The sequence below is a fragment of the Brachyhypopomus gauderio genome, chromosome 2, assembly GCF_052324685.1.
Source record: "Brachyhypopomus gauderio isolate BG-103 chromosome 2, BGAUD_0.2, whole genome shotgun sequence".
NCBI lineage: Eukaryota > Metazoa > Chordata > Actinopteri > Gymnotiformes > Hypopomidae > Brachyhypopomus > Brachyhypopomus gauderio.
The window spans coordinates 49,505,243-49,530,142 of record NC_135212.1 but is presented as its reverse complement, the minus strand read 5'-3'; the positions used below and the strand labels follow the sequence as shown (position 1 = coordinate 49,530,142).

Sequence of the window (24,900 nt, the reverse complement as noted above, 5' to 3'; positions counted from 1 at the left end):
CTTTTGTGCTGTGAAAGTGTTTGCATCTTTGAAATCACAATCGACACACAACCATAATTGACGAGGTGGCCGAGAGGTTAAGGCGATGGACTGCTAATCCATTGTGCTTTGCACGCGTGGGTTCGAATCCCACCTTCGTCGGTGTTGCTTTTTTTAATTTCTGACAATCGTGTCTCCTGATGTAAGTGCAGGACCCACAAGTCAGACAAGCCTGCTTTTGTGTTGTGAAAGTGTTTGCATCTTTGAAATCGCAATCGACACACAACTGTAATTGACGAGGTGGCCGAGAGGTTAAGGCGATGGACTGCTAATCCATTGTGCATAGCACGCATGTGTTCGAATCCCACCTTCGTCGGTGTTGCTTTTTTTAATTTCTGACAATCGTGTCTCCTGGTGTAAGTGCAGGACCCACAAGTCAGATTCGGCTGCTTTTGTGCTGTGAAAGTGTTTGCATCTTTGAAATCGCAATCGACACAAAACCACAAGCGACGAGGTAGCCAAGAGGTTAAGGCGATGGACTGCTAATCCATTGTGCTTTGCACGCGTGGGTTTGAATACCACATTCGTCGGTGTTGTTTTCTTTAATTTCTGACAATCTTGTCTCCTGAAGTAAGTGCAGGACCCACAAGTCAGATAAGCCTCCTTTTGTGCTGTGAAAGTGTTTGCATCTTTGAAATCGCAATCGACTCACAACTGTAATTGACGAGGTGGCCGAGAGGTTAAGGCGATGGACTGCTAATCCATTGTGCATAGCACGCGTGGGTTCGAATCCCACCTTCGTCGGTGTTGCTTTCTTTAATTTCTGACAATCGTGTCTCCTGATATAAGTGCAGGACCCACAAGTCAGATAAGCCTCCTTTTGTGCTGTGATAGTGTTTGCATCTTTGAAATCGCAATCGACACACAACTGTAATTGACGAGGTGGCCGAGAGGTTAAGGCGATGGACTGCTAATCCATTGTGCATAGCACGCGTGGGTTCGAATCCCACCTTCGTCGGTGTTGCTTTCTTTAATTTCTGACAATCGTGTCTCCTGATATAAGTGCAGGACCCACAAGTCAGATAAGCCTCCTTTTGTGCTGTGAAAGTATTTGCATCTTTGAAATCGCAATCGACACACAACCGTAATTGACGAAGTGGCCGAGAGGTTAAGGCGATGGACTGCTAATCCATTGTGCATAGCACGCGTGGGTTCGAATCCCACCTTCGTCGGTGTTGCTTTCTTTAATTTCTGACAATCGTGTCTCCTGCTGTAACTACAGGACCCACAAGTCAGATAAGCCTTCTTTTGTGCTGTGAAAGTGTTTGCATCTTTGAAATCGCAATCGACACACAACCACAAACGACAAGGTGGCCGAGAGGGTAAGGCGATGGACTGCTAATCCATTATGCATAGCACTTGTGGGTTCGAATCCCACCTTCGTCGGTGTTGCTTTCTTTAATTTCTGACAATCGTGTCTCCTGCTGTAACTACAGGACCCACAAGTCAGAAAGGCCTTCTTTTGTGCTGTGAAAGTGCTTGCTTCTTTGAAATTGCTATCGACACACACCCACAAATGACGAGGTGGCCGAGAGGTTAAGGCGATGGACTGCTTAACCATTGTGCTTTGCACGCGTGGGTTCGAATCCCACCTTCGTCGGTGTTGCTTTTTTTAATTTCTGACAATCGTGTCTCCTGATGTAAGTGCAGGACCCACAAGTCAGACAAGCCTGCTTTTGTGCTGTGAAAGTGTTTGCATCTTTGAAATCACAATCGACACACAACCATAATTGACGAGGTGGCCGAGAGGTTAAGGCGATGGACTGCTAATCCATTGTGCTTTGCACGCGTGGGTTCGAATCCCACCTTCGTCGGTGTTGCTTTTTTTAATTTCTGACAATCGTGTCTCCTGATGTAAGTGCAGGACCCACAAGTCAGACAAGCCTGCTTTTGTGTTGTGAAAGTGTTTGCATCTTTGAAATCGCAATCGACACACAACCATAATTGACGAGGTGGCCGAGAGGTTAAGGCGATGGACTGCTAATCCATTGTGCATAGCACGCGTGTGTTCGAATCCCACCTTCGTCGGTGATGCTTTTTTTAATTTCTGACAATCGTGTCTCCTGGTGTAAGTGCAGGACCCACAAGTCAGATTCGGCTGCTTTTGTGCTGTGAAAGTGTTTGCATCTTTGAAATCGCAATCGACACAAAACCACAAGCGACGAGGTAGCCAAGAGGTTAAGGCGATGGACTGCTAATCCATTGTGCTTTGCACGCGTGGGTTTGAATACCACATTCGTCGGTGTTGTTTTCTTTAATTTCTGACAATCTTGTCTCCTGAAGTAAGTGCAGGACCCACAAGTCAGATAAGCCTCCTTTTGTGCTGTGAAAGTGTTTGCATCTTTGAAATCGCATTCGACTCACAACTGTAATTGACGAGGTGGCCGAGAGGTTAAGGCGATGGACTGCTAATCCATTGTGCATAGCACGCGTGGGTTCGAATCCCACCTTCGTCGGTGTTGCTTTCTTTAATTTCTGACAATCGTGTCTCCTGATATAAGTGCAGGACCCACAAGTCAGATAAGCCTCCTTTTGTGCTGTGAAAGTGTTTGCATCTTTGAAATCGCAATCGACACACAACTGTAATTGACGAGGTGGCCGAGAGGTTAAGGCGATGGACTGCTAATCCATTGTGCATAGCACGCGTGGGTTTGAATCCCACCTTCGTCGGTGTTGCTTTCTTTAATTTCTGACAATCGTGTCTCCTGATATAAGTGCAGGACCCACAAGTCAGATAAGCCTCCTTTTGTGCTGTGAAAGTGTTTGCATCTTTGAAATCGCAATCGACACACAACCACAAACGACGAGGTGGCCAAGAGGTTAAGGGGATGGACTGCTAATCCATTGTGCATAGCACGCGTGGGTTAGAATCCCACCTTCGTCGGTGTTGCTTTCTTTAATTTCTGACAATCGTGTCTCCTGTTGTAAGTGCAGGACCCACAAGTCATATACGGCTGCTTTTGTGCTGTGAAAGTGTTTGCATCTTTGAAATCGCAATCGACACACAAGCACAAACGACAAGGTGGCCGATAGATTAAGGCGATGGACTGCTAATCCATTATGCATAGCACGTGTGTGTTCGAATCCCACCTTCGTCGGTGTTGCTTTCTTTAATTTCTGACAATCGTGTCTCCTGCTGTAACTACAGGACCCACAAGTCAGAAAAGCCTTCTTTTGTGCTGTGAAAGTGTTTGCTTCTTTGAAATTGCTATCGACACACAACCACACACGACGAGGTGGCCGAGAGGTTAAGGCGATGGACTGCTAATCCATTGTGCATAGCACGCGTGGGTTCGAATCCCACCTTCGTCGGTGTTGCTTTCTTTAATTTCTGACAATCGTGTCTCCTGGTGTAAGTGCAGGACCCACAAGTCAGATAAGCCTTCTTTTGTGCTGTGAAAGTGTTTGCATCTTTGAAATCGCAATCGACACACAACCACAAACGACGAGGTGGCCGAGAGGTTAAGGCGATGGACTGCTAATCCATTGTGCTTTGCACGCGTGGGTTCGAATACCACCTTCGTCGGTGTTGCTTTTTTTAATTTCTGACAATCGTGTCTCCTGATGTAAGTGCAGGACCCACAAGTCAGACAAGCCTGCTTTTGTGCTGTGAAAGTGTTTGCATCTTTGAAATCACAATCGACACACAACCATAATTGACGAGGTGGCCGAGAGGTTAAGGCGATGGACTGCTAATCCATTGTGCTTTGCACGCGTGGGTTCGAATCCCACCTTCGTCGGTGTTGCTTTTTTTAATTTCTGACAATCGTGTCTCCTGATGTAAGTGCAGGACCCACAAGTCAGACAAGCCTGCTTTTGTGTTGTGAAAGTGTTTGCATCTTTGAAATCGCAATCGACACACAACCATAATTGACGAGGTGGCCGAGAGGTTAAGGCGATGGACTGCTAATCCATTGTGCATAGCACGCGTGTGTTCGAATCCCACCTTCGTCGGTGTTGCGTTTTTTAATTTCTGACAATCGTGTCTCCTGGTGTAAGTGCAGGACCCACAAGTCAGATTCGGCTGCTTTTGTGCTGTGAAAGTGTTTGCATCTTTGAAATCGCAATCGACACAAAACCACAAGCGACGAGGTAGCCAAGAGGTTAAGGCGATGGACTGCTAATCCATTGTGCTTTGCACGCGTGGGTTTGAATACCACATTCGTCGGTGTTGTTTTCTTTAATTTCTGACAATCTTGTCTCCTGCAGTAAGTGCAGGACCCACAAGTCAGATAAGCCTCCTTTTGTGCTGTGAAAGTGTTTGCATCTTTGAAATCGCAATCGACTCACAACTGTAATTGACGAGGTGGCCGAGAGGTTAAGGCGATGTACTGCTAATCCATTGTGCATAGCACGCGTGGGTTCGAATCCCACCTTCGTCGGTGTTGCTTTCTTTAATTTCTGACAATCGTGTCTCCTGATATAAGTGCAGGACCCACAAGTCAGATAAGCCTTCTTTTGTGCTGTGATAGTGTTTGCATCTTTGAAATCGCAATCGACACACAACTGTAATTGACGAGGTGGCCGAGAGGTTAAGGCGATGGACTGCTAATCCATTGTGCATAGCATGCGTGGGTTCGAATCCCACCTTCGTCGGTGTTGTTTTCTTTAATTTCTGACAGTCGTGTCTCCTGATATAAGTGCAGGACCCACAAGTCAGATAAGCCTCCTTTTGTGCTGTGAAAGTGTTTGCATCTTTGAAATCGCAATCGACACACAACTGTAATTGACAAGGTGGCCGAGAGGTTAAGGCGATGGACTGCTAATCCATTGTGCATAGCACGCGTGGGTTCGAATCCCACCTTCGTCGGTGTTGCTTTCTTTAATTTCTGACAATCGTGTCTCCTGATATAAGTGCAGGACCCACAAGTCAGATAAGCCTCCTTTTGTGCTGTGAAAGTGTTTGCATCTTTGAAATAGCAATCGACACACAACCACAAACGACGAGGTGGCCGAGAGGTTAAGGCAATGGACTGCTAATCCATTGTGCATAGCACGCGTGGGTTCGAATCCCACCTTCGTCTGTGTTGCTTTCTTTAATTTCTGACAATCGTGTCTCCTGTTGTAAGTGCAGGACCAACAAGTCAGATAAGCCTCCTTTTGTGCTGTGAAAGTATTTGCATCTTTGAAATCGCAATCGACACACAACCGTAATTGACGAGGTGGCCGAGAGGTTAAGGCGATGGACTGCTAATCCATTGTGCATAGCACGCGTGGGTTCGAATCCCACCTTCGTCGGTGTTGCTTTCTTTAATTTCTGACAATCGTGTCTCCTGCTGTAACTACAGGACCCACAAGTCAGAAAGGCCTTCTTTTGTGCTGTGAAAGTGCTTGCTTCTTTGAAATTGCTATCGACACACAACCACAAACGATGAGGTGGCCGAGAGGTTAAGGTGATGGACTGCTAATCCATTGTGCTTTGCACGCGTGGGTTCGAATCCCACCTTCGTCGGTGTTGCTTTTTTTAATTTCTGACAATCGTGTCTCCTGATGTAAGTGCAGGACCCAAAAGTCAGACAAGCCTGCTTTTGTGCTGTGAAAGTGTTTGCATCTTTGAAATCACAATCGACACACAACCATAATTGACGAGGTGGCCGAGAGGTTAAGGCGATGGACTGCTAATCCATTGTGCTTTGCACGCGTGGGTTCGAATCCCACCTTCGTCGGTGTTGCTTTTTTTAATTTCTGACAATCGTGTCTCCTGATGTAAGTGCAGGACCCACAAGTCAGACAAGCCTGCTTTTGTGTTGTGAAAGTGTTTGCATCTTTGAAATCGCAATCGACACACAACCATAATTGACAAGGTGGCCGAGAGGTTAAGGCGATGGACTGCTTATCCATTGTGCATAGCACGCGTGTGTTCGAATCCCACCTTCGTCGGTGTTGCTTTTTTTAATTTCTGACAATCGTGTCTCCTGGTGTAAGTGCAGGACCCACAAGTCAGATACGGCTGCTTTTGTGCTGTGAAAGTGTTTGCATCTTTGAAATCGCAATCGACACAAAACCGCAAGCGACGAGGTAGCCAAGAGGTTAAGGCGATGGACTGCTAATCCATTGTGCTTTGCACGCGTGGGTTTGAATACCACATTTGTCGGTGTTGTTTTCTTTAATTTCTGACAATCGTGTCTCCTGAAGTAAGTGCAGGACCCACAAGTCAGATAAGCCTCCTTTTGTGCTGTGAAAGTGTTTGCATCTTTGAAATCGCAATCGACACACAACTGTAATTGACGAGGTGGCCGAGAGGTTAAGGCGATGGACTGCTAATCCCTTGTGCATAGCACGCGTGGGTTCGAATCCCACCTTCGTCGGTGTTGCTTTCTTTAATTTCTGACAATCGTGTCTCCTGATATAAGAGCAGGACCCACAAGTCAGATAAGCCTCCTTTTGTGCTGTGAAAGTGTTTGCATCTTTGAAATCGCAATCGACACACCACCACAAACAACGAGGTGGCCGAGAGGTTAAGGCGATGGACTGCTAATCCATTGTGCATAGCATGCGTGGGTTCGAATCCCACCTTCGTCGGTGTTGCTTTCTTTAATTTCTGACAATCGTGTCTCCTGTTGTAAGTGCAGGACCCACAAGTCATATACGGCTGCTTTTGTGCTGTGAAAGTGTTTGCATCTTTGAAATCGCAATCGACACACAAGCACAAACGACAAGGTGGCCGATAGATTAAGGCGATGGACTGCTAATCCATTATGCATAGCACGTGTGTGTTCGAATCCCACCTCCGTCGGTGTTGCTTTCTTTAATTTCTGACAATCGTGTCTCCTGCTGTAACTACAGGACCCACAAGTCAGAAAAGCCTTCTTTTGTGCTGTGAAAGTGTTTGCTTCTTTGAAATTGCTATCGACACACAACCACAAACGACGAGGTGGCCGAGAGGTTAAGGCGATGGACTGCTAATCCATTGTGCATAGCACGCGTGGGTTCGAATCCCACCTTCGTCGGTGTTGCTTTCTTTAATTTCTGACCATCGTGTCTCCTGATATAAGTGCAGGACCCACAAGTCAGATACGCCTCCTTTTGTGCTGTGAAAGTATTTGCATCTTTGAAATCGCAATCGACACACAACCGTAATTGACGAGGTGGCCGAGAGGTTAAGGCGATGGACTGCTAATCCATTGTGCATAGCACGCATGGGTTAGAATCCCACCTTCGTCGGTGTTGCTTTCTTTAATTTCTGACAATCGTGTCTCCTGGTGTAAGTGCAGGACCCACAAGTCAGATAAGCCTTCTTTTGTGCTGTGAAAGTGTTTGCATCTTTGAAATCGCAATAGACAAACAACCACAAACGACAAGGTGGCCTAGAGGTTAAGGTGATGGACTGCTAATCAATTTTGCATAGCACGCGTGGGTTCGAATCCCACCTTCGTCGGTGTTGCTTTTTTAAATTTCTGACAATCGTGTCTCCTGATGTAAGTGCAGGACCCACAAGTCAAAAAAGCCTTCTTTTGTGCTGTGAAAGTGTTTGCTTCTTTGAAATTGCTATCGACACACAACCACAAACGACGAGGTGGCCTAGAGGTTAAGGTGATGGACTGCTTATCCATTTTGCATAGCTCGCGTGGGTTCGAATCCCACCTTCGTCGGTGTTGCTTTTTTAAATTTCTGACAATCGTGTCTCCTGATGTAAGTGCAGGACCCACAAGTCAGACAAGCCTCCTTTTGTGCTGTGAAAGTGTTTGCATCTTTGAAATCGCAATCGACACACAACCGTGATTGACGAGGTGGCCGAGAGGTTAAGGAGATGGACTGCTAATCCATTATGCATAGCACGCGTGGGTTCGAATCCCACCTTCGTCGGTGTTGCTTTCTTTAATTTCTGACAATCGTGTCTCCTGGTGTAAGTGCAGTACCCACAAGTCAGATACGGCTGCTTTTGTGCTGTGAAAGTGTTTGCATCTTTGAAATCGCAATCGACACACAACTGTAATTGACGAGGTGGCCGAGAGGTTAAGGCGATGGACTGCTAATCCATTGTGCATAGCACGCGTGGGTTCGAATCCCACCTTCGTCGGTGTTGCTTTCTTTAATTTCTGACAATCGTGTCTCCTGATATAAGTGCAGGACCCACAAGTCAGATAAGCCTCCTTTTGTGCTGTGAAAGTATTTGCATCTTTGAAATCGCAATCGACACACAACCGTAATTGACGAAGTGGCCGAGAGGTTAAGGCGATGGACTGCTAATCCATTGTGCATAGCACGCGTGGGTTCGAATCCCACCTTCGTCGGTGTTGCTTTCTTTAATTTCTGACAATCGTGTCTCCTGCTGTAACTACAGGACCCACAAGTCAGATAAGCCTTCTTTTGTGCTGTGAAAGTGTTTGCATCTTTGAAATCGCAATCGACACACAACCACAAACGACAAGGTGGCCGAGAGGGTAAGGCGATGGACTGCTAATCCATTATGCATAGCACTTGTGGGTTCGAATCCCACCTTCGTCGGTGTTGCTTTCTTTAATTTCTGACAATCGTGTCTCCTGCTGTAACTACAGGACCCACAAGTCAGAAAGGCCTTCTTTTGTGCTGTGAAAGTGCTTGCTTCTTTGAAATTGCTATCGACACACACCCACAAATGACGAGGTGGCCGAGAGGTTAAGGCGATGGACTGCTTAACCATTGTGCTTTGCACGCGTGGGTTCGAATCCCACCTTCGTCGGTGTTGCTTTTTTTAATTTCTGACAATCGTGTCTCCTGATGTAAGTGCAGGACCCACAAGTCAGACAAGCCTGCTTTTGTGCTGTGAAAGTGTTTGCATCTTTGAAATCACAATCGACACACAACCATAATTGACGAGGTGGCCGAGAGGTTAAGGCGATGGACTGCTAATCCATTGTGCTTTGCACGCGTGGGTTCGAATCCCACCTTCGTCGGTGTTGCTTTTTTTAATTTCTGACAATCGTGTCTCCTGATGTAAGTGCAGGACCCACAAGTCAGACAAGCCTGCTTTTGTGTTGTGAAAGTGTTTGCATCTTTGAAATCGCAATCGACACACAACCATAATTGACGAGGTGGCCGAGAGGTTAAGGCGATGGACTGCTAATCCATTGTGCATAGCACGCGTGTGTTCGAATCCCACCTTCGTCGGTGTTGCTTTTTTTAATTTCTGACAATCGTGTCTCCTGGTGTAAGTGCAGGACCCACAAGTCAGATTCAGCTGCTTTTGTGCTGTGAAAGTGTTTGCATCTTTGAAATCGCAATCGACACAAAACCACAAGCGACGAGGTAGCCAAGAGGTTAAGGCGATGGACTGCTAATCCATTGTGCTTTGCACGCGTGGGTTTGAATACCACATTCGTCGGTGTTGTTTTCTTTAATTTCTGACAATCTTGTCTCCTGAAGTAAGTGCAGGACCCACAAGTCAGATAAGCCTCCTTTTGTGCTGTGAAAGTGTTTGCATCTTTGAAATCGCATTCGACTCACAACTGTAATTGACGAGGTGGCCGAGAGGTTAAGGCGATGGACTGCTAATCCATTGTGCATAGCACGCGTGGGTTCGAATCCCACCTTCGTCGGTGTTGCTTTCTTTAATTTCTGACAATCGTGTCTCCTGATATAAGTGCAGGACCCACAAGTCAGATAAGCCTCCTTTTGTGCTGTGAAAGTGTTTGCATCTTTGAAATCGCAATCGACACACAACTGTAATTGACGAGGTGGCCGAGAGGTTAAGGCGATGGACTGCTAATCCATTGTGCATAGCACGCGTGGGTTTGAATCCCACCTTCGTCGGTGTTGCTTTCTTTAATTTCTGACAATCGTGTCTCCTGATATAAGTGCAGGACCCACAAGTCAGATAAGCCTCCTTTTGTGCTGTGAAAGTGTTTGCATCTTTGAAATCGCAATCGACACACAACCACAAACGACGAGGTGGCCAAGAGGTTAAGGGGATGGACTGCTAATCCATTGTGCATAGCACGCGTGGGTTAGAATCCCACCTTCGTCGGTGTTGCTTTCTTTAATTTCTGACAATCGTGTCTCCTGTTGTAAGTGCAGGACCCACAAGTCATATACGGCTGCTTTTGTGCTGTGAAAGTGTTTGCATCTTTGAAATCGCAATCGACACACAAGCACAAACGACAAGGTGGCCGATAGATTAAGGCGATGGACTGCTAATCCATTATGCATAGCACGTGTGTGTTCGAATCCCACCTTCGTCGGTGTTGCTTTCTTTAATTTCTGACAATCGTGTCTCCTGCTGTAACTACAGGACCCACAAGTCAGAAAAGCCTTCTTTTGTGCTGTGAAAGTGTTTGCTTCTTTGAAATTGCTATCGACACACAACCACACACGACGAGGTGGCCGAGAGGTTAAGGCGATGGACTGCTAATCCATTGTGCATAGCACGCGTGGGTTCGAATCCCACCTTCGTCGGTGTTGCTTTCTTTAATTTCTGACAATCGTGTCTCCTGGTGTAAGTGCAGGACCCACAAGTCAGATAAGCCTTCTTTTGTGCTGTGAAAGTGTTTGCATCTTTGAAATCGCAATCGACACACAACCACAAACGACGAGGTGGCCGAGAGGTTAAGGCGATGGACTGCTAATCCATTGTGCTTTGCACGCGTGGGTTCGAATACCACCTTCGTCGGTGTTGCTTTTTTTAATTTCTGACAATCGTGTCTCCTGATGTAAGTGCAGGACCCACAAGTCAGACAAGCCTGCTTTTGTGCTGTGAAAGTGTTTGCATCTTTGAAATCACAATCGACACACAACCATAATTGACGAGGTGGCCGAGAGGTTAAGGCGATGGACTGCTAATCCATTGTGCTTTGCACGCGTGGGTTCGAATCCCACCTTCGTCGGTGTTGCTTTTTTTAATTTCTGACAATCGTGTCTCCTGATGTAAGTGCAGGACCCACAAGTCAGACAAGCCTGCTTTTGTGTTGTGAAAGTGTTTGCATCTTTGAAATCGCAATCGACACACAACCATAATTGACGAGGTGGCCGAGAGGTTAAGGTGATGGACTGCTAATCCATTGTGCATAGCACGCGTGTGTTCGAATCCCACCTTCGTCGGTGTTGCGTTTTTTAATTTCTGACAATCGTGTCTCCTGGTGTAAGTGCAGGACCCACAAGTCAGATTCGGCTGCTTTTGTGCTGTGAAAGTGTTTGCATCTTTGAAATCGCAATCGACACAAAACCACAAGCGACGAGGTAGCCAAGAGGTTAAGGCGATGGACTGCTAATCCATTGTGCTTTGCACGCGTGGGTTTGAATACCACATTCGTCGGTGTTGTTTTCTTTAATTTCTGACAATCTTGTCTCCTGCAGTAAGTGCAGGACCCACAAGTCAGATAAGCCTCCTTTTGTGCTGTGAAAGTGTTTGCATCTTTGAAATCGCAATCGACTCACAACTGTAATTGACGAGGTGGCCGAGAGGTTAAGGCGATGTACTGCTAATCCATTGTGCATAGCACGCGTGGGTTCGAATCCCACCTTCGTCGGTGTTGCTTTCTTTAATTTCTGACAATCGTGTCTCCTGATATAAGTGCAGGACCCACAAGTCAGATAAGCCTTCTTTTGTGCTGTGATAGTGTTTGCATCTTTGAAATCGCAATCGACACACAACTGTAATTGACGAGGTGGCCGAGAGGTTAAGGCGATGGACTGCTAATCCATTGTGCATAGCATGCGTGGGTTCGAATCCCACCTTCGTCGGTGTTGTTTTCTTTAATTTCTGACAGTCGTGTCTCCTGATATAAGTGCAGGACCCACAAGTCAGATAAGCCTCCTTTTGTGCTGTGAAAGTGTTTGCATCTTTGAAATCGCAATCGACACACAACTGTAATTGACAAGGTGGCCGAGAGGTTAAGGCGATGGACTGCTAATCCATTGTGCATAGCACGCGTGGGTTCGAATCCCACCTTCGTCGGTGTTGCTTTCTTTAATTTCTGACAATCGTGTCTCCTGATATAAGTGCAGGACCCACAAGTCAGATAAGCCTCCTTTTGTGCTGTGAAAGTGTTTGCATCTTTGAAATCGCAATCGACACACAACCACAAACGACGAGGTGGCCGAGAGGTTAAGGCAATGGACTGCTAATCCATTGTGCATAGCACGCGTGGGTTCGAATCCCACCTTCGTCTGTGTTGCTTTCTTTAATTTCTGACAATCGTGTCTCCTGTTGTAAGTGCAGGACCAACAAGTCAGATAAGCCTCCTTTTGTGCTGTGAAAGTATTTGCATCTTTGAAATCGCAATCGACACACAACCGTAATTGACGAGGTGGCCGAGAGGTTAAGGCGATGGACTGCTAATCCATTGTGCATAGCACGCGTGGGTTCGAATCCCACCTTCGTCGGTGTTGCTTTCTTTAATTTCTGACAATCGTGTCTCCTGCTGTAACTACAGGACCCACAAGTCAGAAAGGCCTTCTTTTGTGCTGTGAAAGTGCTTGCTTCTTTGAAATTGCTATCGACACACAACCACAAACGATGAGGTGGCCGAGAGGTTAAGGTGATGGACTGCTAATCCATTGTGCTTTGCACGCGTGGGTTCGAATCCCACCTTCGTCGGTGTTGCTTTTTTTAATTTCTGACAATCGTGTCTCCTGATGTAAGTGCAGGACCCACAAGTCAGACAAGCCTGCTTTTGTGCTGTGAAAGTGTTTGCATCTTTGAAATCACAATCGACACACAACCATAATTGACGAGGTGGCCGAGAGGTTAAGGCGATGGACTGCTAATCCATTGTGCTTTGCACGCGTGGGTTTGAATCCCACCTTCGTCGGTGTTGCTTTTTTTAATTTCTGACAATCGTGTCTCCTGATGTAAGTGCAGGACCCACAAGTCAGACAAGCCTGCTTTTGTGTTGTGAAAGTGTTTGCATCTTTGAAATCGCAATCGACACACAACCATAATTGACAAGGTGGCCGAGAGGTTAAGGCGATGGACTGCTTATCCATTGTGCATAGCACGCGTGTGTTCGAATCCCACCTTCGTCGGTGTTGCTTTTTTTAATTTCTGACAATCGTGTCTCCTGGTGTAAGTGCAGGACCCACAAGTCAGATACGGCTGCTTTTGTGCTGTGAAAGTGTTTGCATCTTTGAAATCGCAATCGACACAAAACCGCAAGCGACGAGGTAGCCAAGAGGTTAAGGCGATGGACTGCTAATCCATTGTGCTTTGCACGCGTGGGTTTGAATACCACATTTGTCGGTGTTGTTTTCTTTAATTTCTGACAATCGTGTCTCCTGAAGTAAGTGCAGGACCCACAAGTCAGATAAGCCTCCTTTTGTGCTGTGAAAGTGTTTGCATCTTTGAAATCGCAATCGACACACAACTGTAATTGACGAGGTGGCCGAGAGGTTAAGGCGATGGACTGCTAATCCCTTGTGCATAGCACGCGTGGGTTCGAATCCCACCTTCGTCGGTGTTGCTTTCTTTAATTTCTGACAATCGTGTCTCCTGATATAAGAGCAGGACCCACAAGTCAGATAAGCCTCCTTTTGTGCTGTGAAAGTGTTTGCATCTTTGAAATCGCAATCGACACACCACCACAAACAACGAGGTGGCCGAGAGGTTAAGGCGATGGACTGCTAATCCATTGTGCATAGCATGCGTGGGTTCGAATCCCACCTTCGTCGGTGTTGCTTTCTTTAATTTCTGACAATCGTGTCTCCTGTTGTAAGTGCAGGACCCACAAGTCATATACGGCTGCTTTTGTGCTGTGAAAGTGTTTGCATCTTTGAAATCGCAATCGACACACAAGCACAAACGACAAGGTGGCCGATAGATTAAGGCGATGGACTGCTAATCCATTATGCATAGCACGTGTGTGTTCGAATCCCACCTCCGTCGGTGTTGCTTTCTTTAATTTCTGACAATCGTGTCTCCTGCTGTAACTACAGGACCCACAAGTCAGAAAAGCCTTCTTTTGTGCTGTGAAAGTGTTTGCTTCTTTGAAATTGCTATCGACACACAACCACAAACGACGAGGTGGCCGAGAGGTTAAGGCGATGGACTGCTAATCCATTGTGCATAGCACGCGTGGGTTCGAATCCCACCTTCGTCGGTGTTGCTTTCTTTAATTTCTGACCATCGTGTCTCCTGATATAAGTGCAGGACCCACAAGTCAGATACGCCTCCTTTTGTGCTGTGAAAGTATTTGCATCTTTGAAATCGCAATCGACACACAACCGTAATTGACGAGGTGGCCGAGAGGTTAAGGCGATGGACTGCTAATCCATTGTGCATAGCACGCGTGGGTTAGAATCCCACCTTCGTCGGTGTTGCTTTCTTTAATTTCTGACAATCGTGTCTCCTGGTGTAAGTGCAGGACCCACAAGTCAGATAAGCCTTCTTTTGTGCTGTGAAAGTGTTTGCATCTTTGAAATCGCAATAGACAAACAACCACAAACGACTAGGTGGCCTAGAGGTTAAGGTGATGGACTGCTAATCAATTTTGCATAGCACGCCTGGGTTCGAATCCCACCTTCGTCGGTGTTGCTTTTTTAAATTTCTGACAATCGTGTCTCCTGATGTAAGTGCAGGACCCACAAGTCAAAAAAGCCTTCTTTTGTGCTGTGAAAGTGTTTGCTTCTTTGAAATTGCTATCGACACACAACCACAAACGACGAGGTGGCCTAGAGGTTAAGGTGATGGACTGCTTATCCATTTTGCATAGCTCGCGTGGGTTCGAATCCCACCTTCGTCGGTGTTGCTTTTTTAAATTTCTGACAATCGTGTCTCCTGATGTAAGTGCAGGACCCACAAGTCAGACAAGCCTCCTTTTGTGCTGTGAAAGTGTTTGCATCTTTGAAATCGCAATCGACACACAACCGTGATTGACGAGGTGGCCGAGAGGTTAAGGAGATGGACTGCTAATCCATTATGCATAGCACGCGTGGGTTCGAATCCCACCTTCGTCGGTGTTGCTTTCTTTAATTTCTGACAATCGTGTCTCCTGGTGTAAGTGCAGTACCCACAAGTCAGATACGGCTGCTTTTGTGCTGTGAAAGTGTTTGCATCTTTGAAATCGCAATCGACACAAAACCACAAGCGACGAGGTAGCCAAGAGGTTAAGGCGATGGACTGCTAATCCATTGTGCTTTGCACGCGTGGGTTTGAATACCACATTCGTCGGTGTTGTTTTCTTTAATTTCTGACAATCGTGTCTCCTGAAGTAAGTGCAGGACCCACAAGTCAGATAAGCCTCCTTTTGTGCTGTGAAAGTGTTTGCATCTTTGAAATCGCAATCGACACACAACTGTAATTGACGAGGTGGCCGAGAGGTTAAGGCGATGGACTGCTAATCCATTGTGCATAGCACGCGTGGGTTCGAATCCCACCTTCGTCGGTGTTGCTTTCCTTAATTTCTGACAATCGTGTCTCCTGTTGTAAGTGCAGTACCCACAAGTCATATACGGCTGCTTTTGTGCTGTGAAAGTGTTTGCATCTTTGAAATCGCAATCGACACACAACCACAAACGACAAGGTGGCCGAGAGATTAAGGCGATGGACTGCTAATCCATTATGCATAGCCCGTGTGGGTTCGAATCCCACCTTCGTCGTTGTTGCTTTCTTTAATTTCTGACAATCGTGTCTCCTGCTGTAACTACAGGACCCACAAGTCAAAAAAGCCTTCTTTTGTGCTGTGAAAGTGTTTGCTTCTTTGAAATTGCTATCGACACACAACCACAAACGACGAGGTGGCCTAGAGGTTAAGGTGATGGACTGCTTATCCATTTTGCATAGCACGCGTGGGTTCGAATCCCACCTTCGTCGGTGTTGCTTTTTTAAATTTCTGACAATCGTGTCTTCTGATGTAAGTGCAGGACCCACAAGTCAGACAAGCCTCCTTTTGTGCTGTGAAAGTGTTTGCATCTTTGAAATCGCAATCGACACACAACTGTAATTGACGAGGTGGCCGAGAGGTTAAGACGATGGACTGCTAATCCATTATGCATAGCACGCGTGGGTTCGAATCCCACCTTCGTCGGTGTTGCTTTCTTTAACACTGGAACTCCTGAGATTTCAAGGTTCTGAGGACATCACCCCTCCTTCTCCTGCCCAATTAGCAGGACCATACATATGTTAATTTCAGAGCAAGACAGGAGCAGAAAGACAGGCAGGAGCTCTGTGGCAGGAGCTCTGTGGTGCACCAGGTCTAGTCTGTGTGCAGTCTGTGTGCACCAGGTCTAGTTTGTAGTCTAAAATAAATAAATAAAGTTTAGCCCTGTTTCGGCGTTATGTGTGAAGCGCTACATATTGACATAAGTATTATTTAGAGCGGTGAACCATTATCATTAGCGTGGTATTGGCGTTATGTATGAAGCAAGCGTCTCAGATTTTCTTGTGCATGCACTTCAATAGCGCCACACATTTACATGGCTGAACCAACCATTATCACGGGTCCATATTGTTCCCGTGAAACACATTATCATTAGCGTGGTATTGGCGTTATGTATGAAGCAAACGTCCCAGATTTTCTTGTGTATGCACTTCAATAGCGCCACACATTTACATGGCTGAACCAACCATTATCACGGGTTCATATTGTTCCCGTGAAACACATTATCATTAGCGTGGTATTGGCGTTATGTATGAAGCAAGCGTCCCAGATTTTCTTGTGTATGCACTTCAATAGCAGCAACAAAGTAATAAAGGTATAGTAAAGTAATATTTATTTGTACATTTACTTATTTTTACTCATACAGCATAGTAACATAATATTTTTTTGCAGTGTTTATGCTTGTGTTTGACTGATATTTCGTTTGTGTAAATAAGATATTTCGTTCATGTAAATAACTTAGCGTCATTTATTTATTTTTACTCATACAGCATAGTAATATAATATTTTTTGCAGTGTTTATGCTTGTGTTTGACTGATATTTCGTTCGTGTAAATAAGATATTTCGTTTGTGTAAATAACTTAGCGTCATTTATTTATTTTTACTCATACAGCATAGTAATATAATATTTTTTGTGTTTTCTTGTGTTTGACTGATATTTCGTTCGTGTAAATAAGATATTTCGTTTGTGTAAATAACTTAGCGTCATTTATTTATTTTTACTCATACAGCATAGTAATATAATATTTTTTGCAGTGTTTATGCTTGTGTTTGACTGATATTTCGTTCGTGTAAATAAGATATTTCGTTTGTGTAAATAACTTAGCGTCATTTATTTATTTTTACTCATACAGCATAGTAATATAATATTTTTTGTGTTTTCTTGTGTTTGACTGATATTTCGTTCGTGTAAATAAGATATTTCGTTTGTGTAAATAACTTAGCGTCATTTATTTATTTTTACTCATACAGCATAGTAATATAATATTTTTTGCAGTGTTTATGCTTGTGTTTGACTGATATTTCGTTTGTGTAAATAAGATATTTCGTTTGTGTAAATAACTTAGCGTCATTTATTTATTTTTACTCATACAGCATAGTAATATAATATTTTTTGCAGTGTTTATGCTTGTGTTTGACTGATATTCACGGATTGCCGTGAACCATTATCACGGGTCCAATCAACTTTTATTGTTCCCGTGTATGCAGGGGATTAGCCCGGTTTCGGTTTCGGCGTTATGTGTGAAGCGCCACCTATTATAATAAAGTATAATTAGTATGCGCTGTTGTGGGTGTGTTCTTCAGAGTCATGATAAAAGCTGAAACCCAAAGGCAGGCGACTTACATTTTCACTACTATCCTGTGTGGAGACGACGCAAAACACCATGGCAAGACAGAGGACGTTCACCGGTCAAGAAGTTGCGGCTTTGCTGACCAACGAGGACTGCTGTGAGTCCGATGCGGGAGAAGGACCCTCCTGTTTTTTGACCAGCGATTCATCCGATGAAGAAAGAAGCAGTACATCGGATGAGGTACAACAGAGCCCTCCAAGGAAGAGACGGACACAGGCTGACACCACACCTGCACCAACCGTACGGGCAAAAGATGGAACTGTTTGGGAGAAGGTTGGCATCGCACGCTCTCGTGTCAGCAGCTGTTCGCCTAATTCAACATTTGTTGAGCCGTCCGGGCCTACAGAGCATGCAAAGGTATAGTAACTTCATATTTCTTTCCAGTGTTTCTGCTTGTGTTTGAATGATATTTAGTACGTGTAATTTACCTAGCGTCATTTGTTTACTTTTACTAATACAGCGTAGGATCACAAGCAGACTGCAGAGTTTTCTGTGTTTGCTCGACATGGAGATGCTGCGAATCATCACAGACTGCACTGTCCATGAAGCCCGCAGAACAGACAGCAGCTGGAGTTTGTCGGTCAGCGAGTTTATGGCATTCGTAGCAATCCTATTTCTACGAGCAGTCCTCTGTCCAGTTGGAGCGATGTCGGACTGTTGGTCGGCAATGTTCGCTGTGCCTTCGATCCAGGAGACAATGGCACGGGACCGCTACCAAGAAATCATGCGGTACTTGCGCTTTGATAATAAGGACACCCGTGCGGAGCGTGCAAAGAGCGACAGATTTGCTGCGATTTCGGACATCTGGCAGCGATTTGTGAACAACTGCATTTTGTGCTATACCCCAGGCAAGGAACTGACAGTCGACGAGCAGCTGTTTCCGACCAAGGTTCGCTGTCCATTCACCCAGTACATTGCCTCAAAGCCGGACAAGTTTGGAATAAAGTTTTGGGTTGCTTCTGAGTTGAACACAAAGTACATGTGCAACGCCATTCCATACCTTGGAAAGGACCCCGATCGTCCCAAGGGGGAAAGAGTGTCCGAGAATGTGGTGATGAAGCTTATGAAGCCATACCTGGGCAAGGGCAGAACTGTAGCCACAGACAATTTTTTCACATCTCTTTCCCTGGCTAAGAAGCTGCTGGAATGCAACACGACTCTGCTTGGGACAATGAACAAGATTCGCCGAGAAGTTCCTTTGGAAGCCAAAAACGCCAAGGGACGTGAGAAGTTGTCAACGGAGGTGTACAGATCCGATGATGCGCTTCTGACGGTGTATGCCTCCAAGCCCAACAAAACAGTTTGCGTTCTGAGCACTATGCACACGCACGTGGAGATTGCAGACGACCGCAAAAAGAAGCCAAACACTGTGACGGACTACAACCGGACGAAGGTATGCATGTGTTGGCATTGATAAATCAATTTATCATACATGAATGAATTTATTCAAAATATAACATGTACTTCTTTGTATTTGTTCTTTGCAGTGCGCCGTTGACATCATGGACCAGAAGGCGCGTGCATACACAGTGCGCGCAGGAACACGCCGGTGGCCCGTTGCAGTGTTTTATAACATACTTGACCTGGCAGCGATGAACGCGCATGTTTTGTACACGGCATGTACGGGGTCCACAGAGAGTAGGAGAGTTTTTATGTGTACTCTTGCTGAGGAACTCCGTCTTCGTTTCCTACAGGAAAAGGAGTTGAAGAGAACGCCACGTCCTTCGCCTGCTCCTGGAAAGAAGACTACGTGTCAGGTGCAGACAAACTGCAACCGGAACCACAGCATAACCCCGTGCGCTGCATGCGGCAAGTACACCTGTCGCAAGTGTAGGGCAGAGTGTCCCTGGCTGTGTGGCAACTGTGTACCTAAAACTACATGAAGGTACGTCGATAAGTATATTTATATATATATATATATATATAAATATATTATATATATATACAGACAACCAATCACACACACATATATATACACACACACTATTATTTGAACATAACCAAAAATCTCTTCTCTTTCTGTTCCACAGTCGCACATCATGAAACCCGGTGTCACGGTCTGCCCCGCATCTCCTGCCATTTCATGTCTGTTTCCGTGTTAGTCCTCTGTTTATTTCTCGTCGTGGTTGCTGGTTATTTTTCTCATGGTTGCTGGAATTGGATTCCCGTTCTGTTATGACCCATGCCTGTGACATTTTCACAGAATCAATTTATACATGAATGAATTCGTTCTAAATATAACATGTACTTCTGTGCGTGCATACACAGTGCGCGCAGGAACACGCCGGTGGCCCGTTGACCTTGGCAGCGATGAACGATGAACCTGCCGCAAATGTAAGAAAGAGGGTCCCTGGCTGGTACACATGAATAAATTCGTTCAAAATATAACATGTACTTTGTTCTTTGCAGTGCGCCGTTGACAGACATCATGAAGGTGCGTGCATACACAGTGCACGCAGGAACACGCCGGTGGCCCGTTGCATGCAGCGAGTACACCCTGGCTGTGTAGCAACTGTTGGCTACAACTACATGAAGGTACGTTGATAAGTAGGCCTACATACGTAACACCACATATGTTACGTATTTTTGTCTTCTGAAAGATTTTATTCAAAATGTAAGGTGTACCTTGAATTGTTCTCCACAGCATCAACGCGTGTGTTGCATGCGGCAAGTGCATCTGGCGAGTACACCCTCAACTTCAAGACACCCTCAACTTTCTTGACATTCCACTTCAAGAAACCCGGAATAGACATCCATGTTTGATCAAAATAAAGTTGTTTTACAGCACATGAATTTGTTCTTCCTGTCTTTTCCTCTCCTTTTCCAGTCTGCTGTTTAGATCACAACATTTATCAGCCATATATATAATTGCGCCATATAATTTCTTAGCTTTTCAAACGCGAATTCAAACGCGGAAACAGAAAGTGTAACAAATATTATATAGTGTAGTAAATATACAAAGAGCTTCAAACAATATACAAAGAGGTTCAGACAATTTTATTTATTTTTATTGTTTGACGGGACTCATTTGAGAAACTCATTTGAAACACGAGTCTACAAAATTTCCGCTGTTTGTTGTAGGATCGGTAACATATACAGTCTGCTTGTTTGTAACCAAGTTTTTCGTGAAGTATCACGTTTGGTGCCTTGTATGAGCTTGGAGGTGAGCCGCTTGTGCTTTGGCAGGCGTATGAGCTGGGGGTGAGACGCTTCCACCGCATTACCAAGACAATGGGCGTTAATCTCTTCACAGCAGGGGAGTGGGCTACATGGACCTTACTAAGCCTTGCGAAAATTTTCGCGGCCGTCGGGTTCCTAGTGTTAATTTCTGACAATCGTTTCTCCTGGTGTAAGTGCAGTACCCACAAGTCAGATACGGCTGCTTTTGTGCTGTGAAAGTGTTTGCATCTTTGAAATCGCAATCGACACACAACTGTAATTGACGAGGTGGCCGAGAGGTTAAGGCGATGGACTGCTTATCCATTGTGCATAGCACGCGTGTGTTCGAATCCCACCTTCGTCGGTGTTGCTTTTTTTAATTTCTGACAATCGTGTCTCCTGATGTAAGTGCAGGACCCACAAGTCAGACAAGCCTGCTTTTGTGTTGTGAAAGTGTTTGCATCTTTGAAATCGCAATCGACACACAACCATAATTGACGAGGTGGCCGAGAGGTTAAGGCGATGGACTGCTAATCCATTGTGCATAGCACGCGTGTGTTCGAATCCCACCTTCGTCGGTGTTGCGTTTTTTAATTTCTGACAATCGTGTCTCCTGGTGTAAGTGCAGGACCCACAAGTCAGATTCGGCTGCTTTTGTGCTGTGAAAGTGTTTGCATCTTTGAAATCGCAATCGACACAAAACCACAAGCGACGAGGTAGCCAAGAGGTTAAGGCGATGGACTGCTAATCCATTGTGCTTTGCACGCGTGGGTTTGAATACCACATTCGTCGGTGTTGTTTTCTTTAATTTCTGACAATCTTGTCTCCTGATATAAGTGCAGGACCCACAAGTCAGATAAGCCTCCTTTTGTGCTGTGAAAGTGTTTGCATCTTTGAAATCGCAATCGACACACAACTGTAATTGACGAGGTGGCCGAGAGGTTAAGGCGATGGACTGCTAATCCATTGTGCATAGCACGCGTGGGTTCGAATCCCACCTTCGTCGGTGTTGCTTTCTTTAATTTCTGACAATCGTGTCTCCTGATATAAGTGCAGGACCCACAAGTCAGATAAGCCTCCTTTTGTGCTGTGAAAGTGTTTGCATCTTTGAAATCGCAATCGACACACAACCATAATTGACGAGGTGGCCGAGAGGTTAAGGCGATGGACTGCTTATCCATTGTGCATAGCACGCGTGTGTTCGAATCCCACCTTCGTCGGTGTTGCTTTTTTTAATTTCTGACAATCGTGTCTCCTGGTGTAAGTGCAGGACCCACAAGTCAGATACGGCTGCTTTTGTGCTGTGAAAGTGTTTGCATCTTTGAAATCGCAATCGACACAAAACCGCAAGCGACGAGGTAGCCAAGAGGTTAAGGCGATGGACTGCTAATCCATTGTGCTTTGCACGCGTGGGTTTGAATACCACATTTGTCGGTGTTGTTTTCTTTAATTTCTGACAATCGTGTCTCCTGAAGTAAGTGCAGGACCCACAAGTCAGATAAGCCTCCTTTTGTGCTGTGAAAGTGTTTGCATCTTTGAAATCGCAATCGACACACAACTGTAATTGACGAGGTGGCCGAGAGGTTAAGGCGATGGACTGCTAATCCCTTGTGCATAGCATGCGTGGGTTCGAATCCCACCTTCGTCGGTGTTGCTTTCTTTAATTTCTGACAATCGTGTCTCCTGATATAAGAGCAGGACCCACAAGTCAGATAAGCCTCCTTTTGTGCTGTGAAAGTGTTTGCATCTTTGAAATCGCAATCAACACACCACCACAAACAACGAGGTGGCCGAGAGGTTAAGGCGATGGACTGCTAATCCATTGTGCATAGCATGCGTGGGTTCGAATCCCACCTTCGTCGGTGTTGCTTTCTTTAATTTCTGACAATCGTGTCTCCTGTTGTAAGTGCAGGACCCACAAGTCATATACGGCTGCTTTTGTGCTGTGAAAGTGTTTGCATCTTTGAAATCGCAATCGACACACAAGCACAAACGACAAGGTGGCCGATAGATTAAGGCGATGGACTGCTAATCCATTATGCATAGCACGTGTGTGTTCGAATCCCACCTCCGTCGGTGTTGCTTTCTTTAATTTCTGACAATCGTGTCTCCTGCTGTAACTACAGGACCCACAAGTCAGAAAAGCCTTCTTTTGTGCTGTGAAAGTGTTTGCTTCTTTGAAATTGCTATCGACACACAACCACAAACGACGAGGTGGCCGAGAGGTTAAGGCGATGGACTGCTAATCCATTGTGCATAGCACGCGTGGGTTCGAATCCCACCTTCGTCGGTGTTGCTTTCTTTAATTTCTGACAATCGTGTCTCCTGATATAAGTGCAGGACCCACAAGTCAGATAAGCCTCCTTTTGTGCTGTGAAAGTGTTTGCATCTTTGAAATCGCAATCGACACACAACTGTAATTGACGAGGTGGCCGAGAGGTTAAGGCGATGGACTGCTAATCCATTGTGCATAGCACGCGTGGGTTCGAATCCCACCTTCGTCGGTGTTGCTTTCTTTAATTTCTGACAATCGTGTCTCCTGATATAAGTGCAGGACCCACAAGTCAGATAAGCCTCCTTTTGTGCTGTGAAAGTGTTTGCATCTTTGAAATCGCAATCGACACACAAGCACAAACGACAAGGTGGCCGATAGATTAAGGCGATGGACTGCTAATCCATTATGCATAGCACGTGTGTGTTCGAATCCCACCTCCGTCGGTGTTGCTTTCTTTAATTTCTGACAATCGTGTCTCCTGCTGTAACTACAGGACCCACAAGTCAGAAAAGCCTTCTTTTGTGCTGTGAAAGTGTTTGCTTCTTTGAAATTGCTATCGACACACAACCACAAACGACGAGGTGGCCGAGAGGTTAAGGCGATGGACTGCTAATCCATTGTGCATAGCACGCGTGGGTTCGAATCCCACCTTCGTCGGTGTTGCTTTCTTTAATTTCTGACAATCGTGTCTCCTGATATAAGTGCAGGACCCACAAGTCAGATAAGCCTCCTTTTGTGCTGTGAAAGTGTTTGCATCTTTGAAATCGCAATCGACACACAACTGTAATTGACGAGGTGGCCGAGAGGTTAAGGCGATGGACTGCTAATCCATTGTGCATAGCACGCGTGGGTTCGAATCCCACCTTCGTCGGTGTTGCTTTCTTTAATTTCTGACAATCGTGTCTCCTGATATAAGTGCAGGACCCACAAGTCAGATAAGCCTCCTTTTGTGCTGTGAAAGTGTTTGCATCTTTGAAATCGCAATCGACACACAACCACAAACGACGAGGTGGCCAAGAGGTTAAGTGGATGGACTGCTAATCCATTGTGCATAGCACGCGTGGGTTCGAATCCCACCTTCGTCGGTGTTGCTTTCTTTAATTTCTGACAATCGTGTCTCCTGTTGTAAGTGCAGGACCAACAAGTCATATACGGCTGCTTTTGTGCTGTGAAAGTGTTTGCTTCTTTGAAATTGCTATCGACACACAACCACAAACGACGAGGTGGCCGAGAGGTTAAGGCGATGGACTGCTAATCCATTGTGCATAGCACGCGTGGGTTCGAATCCCACCTTCGTCGGTGTTGCTTTCTTTAATTTCTGACAATCGTGTCTCCTGATATAAGTGCAGGACCCACAAGTCAGATAAGCCTCCTTTTGTGCTGTGATAGTGTTTGCATCTTTGAAATCGCAATCGACACACAACTGTAATTGACGAGGTGGCCGAGAGGTTAAGGCGATGGACTGCTAATCCATTGTGCATAGCACGCGTGGGTTCGAATCCCACCTTCGTCGGTGTTGCTTTCTTTAATTTCTGACAATCGTGTCTCCTGATATAAGTGCAGGACCCACAAGTCAGATAAGCCTCCTTTTGTGCTGTGAAAGTGTTTGCATCTTTGAAATCGCAATCGACACACAACTGTAATTGACGAGGTGGCCGAGAGGTTAAGGCGATGGACTGCTAATCCATTGTGCATAGCACGCGTGGGTTCGAATCCCACCTTCGTCGGTGTTGCTTTCTTTAATTTCTGACAATCGTGTCTCCTGATATAAGTGCAGGACCCACA

The 24,900-nt window shown here is 45.6% G+C and overlaps 1 long non-coding RNA gene and 6 other non-coding genes across 7 annotated transcripts; all 7 read left to right on the top strand.

Moving 5' to 3' along the window:
* The first annotated feature begins 59 nt into the window (after positions 1-59).
* Positions 60-141, top strand: trnas-gcu (transfer RNA serine (anticodon GCU)). The gene has a single exon. It is a non-coding gene; the product is annotated as a tRNA-Ser (tRNA).
* Positions 142-1,771: 1,630 nt separating this feature from the next.
* Positions 1,772-1,853, top strand: trnas-gcu (transfer RNA serine (anticodon GCU)). Its single transcript has one exon. It is a non-coding gene; the product is annotated as a tRNA-Ser (tRNA).
* A 1,844-nt stretch (positions 1,854-3,697) lies between these two features.
* trnas-gcu (transfer RNA serine (anticodon GCU)) lies at positions 3,698-3,779 on the top strand. Its single transcript has one exon. It is a non-coding gene; the product is annotated as a tRNA-Ser (tRNA).
* A 1,844-nt stretch (positions 3,780-5,623) lies between these two features.
* On the top strand, positions 5,624-5,705 carry trnas-gcu (transfer RNA serine (anticodon GCU)). Its single transcript has one exon. It is a non-coding gene; the product is annotated as a tRNA-Ser (tRNA).
* Positions 5,706-8,833: 3,128 nt separating this feature from the next.
* Positions 8,834-8,915, top strand: trnas-gcu (transfer RNA serine (anticodon GCU)). The gene has a single exon. It is a non-coding gene; the product is annotated as a tRNA-Ser (tRNA).
* Positions 8,916-10,759: 1,844 nt separating this feature from the next.
* On the top strand, positions 10,760-10,841 carry trnas-gcu (transfer RNA serine (anticodon GCU)). Its single transcript has one exon. It is a non-coding gene; the product is annotated as a tRNA-Ser (tRNA).
* A 7,317-nt stretch (positions 10,842-18,158) lies between these two features.
* LOC143508948 (uncharacterized) lies at positions 18,159-20,422 on the top strand. Its single transcript, XR_013129552.1, has 5 exons — positions 18,159-18,410; positions 19,169-19,566; positions 19,712-20,015; positions 20,091-20,216; positions 20,326-20,422. It is a non-coding gene; the product is annotated as an uncharacterized LOC143508948 (long non-coding RNA).
* The last annotated feature ends 4,478 nt before the right edge of the window (positions 20,423-24,900 follow it).